This window comes from Pinus tabuliformis, chromosome 9 (assembly GCF_031772625.1).
Source record: "Pinus tabuliformis cultivar Carrire ecotype Pingquan chromosome 9, CPIR1, whole genome shotgun sequence".
Classification (NCBI taxonomy): domain Eukaryota; kingdom Viridiplantae; phylum Streptophyta; class Pinopsida; order Pinales; family Pinaceae; genus Pinus; species Pinus tabuliformis.
Window position 1 is genome coordinate 500,046,207 of NC_142307.1, and position 6,996 is coordinate 500,053,202.

Consider the following 6,996-nt stretch of genomic DNA (forward strand, 5'->3'; position numbering starts at 1 on the left):
GTTTGTTTGTGGAAGCCACGTAGCAATGGGGTTTTTATTGCAGTTAGATGTGATGTCCACAGTTTGTTTTGTTTTTTGAGTCATAATGAACCAACACTGAACAAATGGGAAAAACCAAGAGGCTAAGAAACTCAAAACGACAACAAAAGATGTTTGAGATCTTTTTAGATCTGGAAGTGAAGAGACAAAAGGATGTCTTTGCATTGAAATGCATAAAAGAATATATAGATGACATCATTCTTCCCTTGATTTCAGAAGCCAAGACAACCAAGGAGGCTTGGGATACCCTTGAGAGGTGTTTTGGTCCAAGGGGGAGCATTGAAGTTGAACAAGAAGGTGGATCTATAGCTGCATATCTACATCCAGATGAAATGATTGTTCAATCCCACTGTGCTCAGCCACAAGTGGATGATGTTTGTGAAGAAGTCGCAGAAGTAAGAGAGAAGGAGCACATATATGCTCGTAAACCCCATTGTGCACAATCACAAGTGGATGAAGATATGTTGATTCCAGCAACAGAGCTTGCTCATGACAATATGATGATTCCAACAATGGAGCTTGTTGATGAAAGTTTGGTGAATCCAGCAACAGAGCTTGCTAAGGACAATGAAGTTGCCATTGGAGCAGTCGATACTATGGTGAATCTAACAAATAATATTTCTGATGTAAAATTTGATGAAGAATTGTTGGCTAATGATGAATGGTTGGAGGTGATGCAACAAAAACATCATATAGAGATGATGTTATTAAGTGAGAAAATCCCACTTGAATCAGTAGAAGACAACCTGTTTGCAGGAGCACAAGTTAGTACAAAAGTCAAAGAGACAAATATAACAATAGAGGAAGAGGCAAAGAAGGAAGCTGATAAAAAGAAAACAAAGACAAAGGCAGAAGTAGAGCTAGAAATACAACAGAACAAAGCTCTCATTAAAGCAGAAGAAACAGAACCAATGTGGTTTTGCACATATTTTTAATTCTAATATTGATTTCTAGTGTGCAAGTACACAAAATGATTTTGAAAAACAGTTAAATTTCCTTAAAGCATGGCTTGCAAGACCATTTCTAGATGAAGTCTCAATAGAAGCTACATAAATGAATGTTGAAGATAGCATGCATGATGAAGAAATTAGTGAAATTTTTAGGTATTGGAGTCTTGAAGAGATGAAATTATATTATGGTCTTATCTTGAAGCAGATTGAAGATTAAACGTGTACTACATAAGATAATATGTGGCAGCATCCCACATACAACTCATTTTTTGAAGAAGTACAAGGTATGCTTAGACAACCTAGAAAAATGGAATACCTGCACAAGCAAATGAAGAAACCGAGGTTTAAAGGATACAATAAGTAGAAAATGTTGAAACAATTTAGAGGCTATGGGATCTGGAAAAAGAGAAGAAGAAAAGTTGAAGTCAATTTTTAAATTGTAAACCTAGCTGAGACATAGTTCAGCAGATATCTTAATTCATTTTTTTATGTGGTTTTAATTAAGGGGGAGTGTTGGGGAATCTAAATCCTAACCACCTGTTACATGTCAAAACCGTCCCTCCAAGTGTCCCAGTTCAGTTTGATTTAGTCGAGTTTAAGTCTAGTTTTACTCTAGTCATTTATGATTGATGTTTCCAATGTAATCTTATTCAACTGATTCATAATACTGAGAAGAGAAAGTCCTCTACTCCATGTTTTGTTTTCTTCAATTTTTGTCATCCTCCAAATCTCAAATTTGCAATTTTTGTGACAATATATACAACACTTATGATCATACAAAGCATTTTACAACAAAATGATGACATTTTTCAACCAACTATGCTCAGAGTTATCCCAAGCAAATTAAATTTTTTTGTCCCCTGCAAATTTTGACAAAATTCTTGGTTAATTGGTTTTGTTTCAATTCGCCAAAATAACAAAGAAAACCTTATAAAATGGAGATAAAAATATTAACGAATGTAGAGTGTTGCTAATGGAAAATTACCAAAGCAAGAAACCATGGATATTTCAATACAAAAACATTAAATGTTTAAGAAAGTTATTGAAACTAAACTAATCAAATGCCACAAAAATTGCGGATTATATATAAATTAAAACAACTTCAAAACTTCCTACAAGAAAAACCCTAGCAGGACATGAAACATGCACAGACATTGTTACATAGCTTGGCAAGGAAATGAAGGACTATAAGAATACTTCTCAATGGATGGAAATTTAAGAAATGATCAGTGTATTGCAAGGAACAATTCCATCCATGAATTTGAGAATTCAAAAGCAACTTTGATGGCTAACTGAAGGAGCGCATAGACTACATGAATTGGCACTAGATAAAACAGAAAATGTTATTGAAGAAGCCACGAATGACATGTTACAGAGCAATGTGGAGGAATGTAAACATCTTATGAAATGGTAAATGTTACAAACTAACATAATCACATTAAATGCTTTTGATATAAATCCATAATCATATAAATAAACTTTAATGTTTCATTTTTCACTAATAAATATAAATTCAAATCATAAAATACTATTCAACCAAAATTCTCTTTTAATAATTAAACTTCAATCTTTCAAATTTTCACCATTAAATATAAACTCAATCTTATTATGACTAAAACCCATGTAACATTAACATAAATTCCACAAAAATATAATTAACATAAAAACATTCAAATTTAAAAAAACGCTAAAACTATATCCTTTCATCACTTATCTTTAATCTTTCAAATTTTCACCATTAAATATAAACTCAATCCTATTACAACAAAAACCCATTCAACATTAACCTAAATCACACAAAAATACAATTAACCTAAAAAAACTTCAAATTAAAAAAAATTGACTGATCAACTTTTTAATAATAAATATATTATTGGTAAGAATAATTTATTTAAAATATAATTTTTAAACCATATTAAAAAACTATAATATAATAACACAAGTCATCATTCAAAAAGGTTACATATATAATAAATGAAAATATCATTCTAACTTATTTCAAAATGTGAAAGACTGGAATACGTTCTTAGCATTCAGCGATAGGAAAATTCCTTATATAAGATCAAAACTAAGTGTTTTTTAAAATGTGCTTATCATATTAAATTTCACTTTATTGATAAAATTATAAAAATATTGAATTTACTTATAAATATTTATTTTAGTAAAACTGCTGCATGATTTGCAATCCCATCAAAGCAATGTGTTTATAGTAAATAGATTTTTCATAGAAATGTGTTTTTCATCAATCTTGAAAACATTTTATATACATTATTGTGAAAAAAATGCCTAATCCCTATGCTTGGGCCAGTTGACTTGAATCATGGAGTTCTCAATATTTGATTTGCAAAGTCACTGAGCATTCAATACTCCCTAGCAAATATGTATTGCAGATATGTATTGCAGGATGTACGCAAACCTTATATCTTTTTGCTAGTTTTCATCAAACAGGTATCGTGAAATGGAATGGTAAATAACATGCACCGCAACACAATAGCTACAAGCAAACTTAGATACAGTCGTGCAGAAATGGGAAATTTTAATTTAAAAATTGAACCATTCAATGGATTGTCATTTATCTACACCTATAACTCGTCAATTTGGCAGTGGCCTCATCAATCACATGCCGCTTTCAGCACTCTGACAATGCCTATTCTTTTTCTCAATGAGAAAGCCTTATAGAAGTATGAATGCTCATTAAGATTAACATAGCAAGTGTTATTGTTCTCATATTTGTGGTTCTAGACTTTGCATCCATTGTTGTTTTGATAGCTTAATGACTCTAGACTTTGCATCCATTGTTGTTTCGATAGCTTAATGACTCTAGTACCCTAGTAGTTGTTTGACGCTTCCTCCAAATCTCAGATCTCCAAATTTTGTGACAATATTTACAACACTTATCTCCAAATTTTGTGACAATATATACAACACTTATGATCATTCAAGGAATTTCACAACAAAAAAGTTGGCATTTTTCAACCTCATATCCAAAAATAGTAACTACTATTCCGAGTTAACCCAAACATAATACATGTTTTTGTCACCTTCAAATTTCCACAAAATTCTTAATTAATTGGTTTGGTTTCATTTCGCCAAAATAAAAAAAAATAAAAAAAAAAACCTTCTCTTATATAATGGAGATAAAAACATTAACAAAAATTCAACATTGTTGATAGCAAATTACCAAAGAAAAAAACCATGGATCTCTCAATGTAGACCGAACATGAGGTGTGTGGGAAAATTATTGAAAATAAACTAATCACATGGGATAAAAATTGTCAACTATATATAAATTAAAACAACTTCAAAACTTCCCTCGAGGAAAACCCTAGCATGACTTGAAACATGAACAGACGTTATTGCTTAGCTTGGCAAGGACATGAAGGACTTTAGAAACACTTCTCAACATATGGAAATTTAAAAAACGATCATTGTATTGCAACGAATAGTGTGTTCATCAATTCTATAATTCAAAAGCAGCTTCGATGGCTAACAGCGGATATACTATGTGAATCTACATTAGATGAGAAAAATGTTACAGATGAAGTTACTTTAGCATGTCATGTCCGATTAAATTTGGGAGAGTCAATTAATTAAGTCAAGTAATATTTTACTTTAGCATGTCATGTTAGGAGAGTCAATCAATTAATTCAAATGATATTTGAGTTATATTGAGTTATAAAGTTTTCATTAAAAAAGTATTAGGCATTGTAATTACTTCCACTTCCACATATCAGAAAACTAAATTTAAAAAATTTCATGAACGAGAGAACCTACAAAACCTTCATGCGTGAGTGATTAAACTCCTTTAAAAAAAAAAATTAATCACTTATAATATAAAAAAGAACTTATAAAAAACCCTTTCTATAAAACCCTTTAATAACTCTTATAACTATTATGGCAAAACCTTTTAATAAAACCTTTTTATAATCCATCTAATTTAAAAAGTGTCCAGCGCATTTAAAAAAAACTTTAACACGTCCCACGTGACTCCTTGATCCCGGAACCAAAAAGAATCTTCGCGACTTGCCCTTCATATGCTTCAAACGGGCCTCTAGTTTTGACTCTTGGTTTGTTCAAACGGTATCCGTTATGGTTGCTCGGAGGGCAGAATGACTCACTTCAGTGGCAGCAGCAATTTAGAATGTATTTTAATTTTTCCCAAAATATAATTTAATTTGAATTCAGTTAATTGACTCTTTTAAATTTACTCAACTTTACTGTTACTATATTGGAGTAATTGTAATTTTTAATATTTCCTCTTAATTATGGTCGTATGACCCAACATAACTCCAACATTACTTAACTTGACTCAACATCACTTAACATGACTTAAATCTCCTAAATTTAGCCAATTCTAGCATACTAACATAACTCCAACATTACTTAACTTGACTCAACATCACTTCACATGACTTAAATCTCCTAAATTTAGTCAATTCTAGCATACTAGAGACTCCAGTGTTCAAATTTGAACACATCACAGCCCTTGCGAAGCCCTCTAGCACGTCCAGGAAGTGCTCAGCAAAATTTACTAGTCAAAAGAAAATTAAATTTTGAGTTTTACAAGTTTTACAAAAAATTAAAAAAATATTATAAAATTCCCAATGAAGGGTTGCGTGTGTGTTCGTAAGACATTTCAAAAAATTCTAATTTTTTAACTGATGTAACGTGCAGACACGCAAGAAAGTGCAATGGGACATAATGGAGGTTGTTCATCCATTCCCAGGCCATCAACCATAATGGCAGCACTGATAGAGTTAGCAGTAATGAAATGAGGTTTATGTTCGCATTCTGTGATAACAGAGGTTTCTTTTCACATTCATTGATAGGGGAGGAGAAGTAGCTATGTATTGGTATCCGTGAACATGCATATTTTAAAGGTATCAAAGATTTAGAGGAAACAAATGATAAAAGACATAATTAACAATGACTGAGGTAGATTATTCTGAGCCTGTGAATCTTGTCTGCATTGATTTTTCCAATCTCAAACTTACGGCAAGTGCAACACAAGTTCGAAATTTATTTTAACTCTCAATTATAATTTTCAACTTTCATTTCCTTGACCTTTCATTCAGTTCATTGATTTAGGCGTAACTGATTAAAATTATTATATATGGAAGAGTTGATTGATTTTTATATAGTCATGTGTAGCACAAGTTAGCAAGGTATTTTAACTCTTAGTTTTAATTTTCAACTTTCATTTCGTTGGCCTTTCATTCAGTTCATTGATTTAGGCGGAACCCATTAAAATTATTATGTATGGAATGGTTTATTGATCTTTATATAGTCACGTGTAGACTCTGTATTTTTTTATATCATCCATCATGGCATTGATGAAGATTTTGTGGACTAAATCTTTGAGCAAAGTCGATGGTTTTTTCCCTTCCCGAGGAGGAAACGATGAAATTGCTGCAGAATAAGAACCATCAAGGTTACACTCTGTATCACGTAGAATCTCTTAATCTTTCCATTCAACTCAAAGGTTTGATGTGGATTTATGTCTCCTTATATTTACTTCTACTTGTAATTACATTATGCTTTGCTTAACTCTGAAAGATCAATCCATTGAAGTATTTCACTTCATATTTTTCATATATTCATTTTGCCAGGGGATTGGAAGGGGAGTTATGAAATTTCTGTAAATAAAGGAAAATGATTTCATGGTCTCAATCAATGGCCTTCAACAGGTATGTAGTTCAGCATTTGAAATGATATTTGTCATATTTGTCCAGCACTTAAAAATAGATTAAAGTGACAGTATTGACATTTTTACATCATAACCACATACTACATTTTCTGTGGTATCTCCATTTTCTTTCATTTGTAAAATTTTATTATTTCTTGTCTAGTCACCATTAACACAAGATTGTTCAATTATGATATTACCTCATTAGACTTACTCATTCACAATTTCTTTTCTTCATCTTGTGAATAACTACTACCATCTACTATATCTTTGAGGATGCCGAAAATATTCGAGTACTGGTCATCCTACCGCTATGAAAAC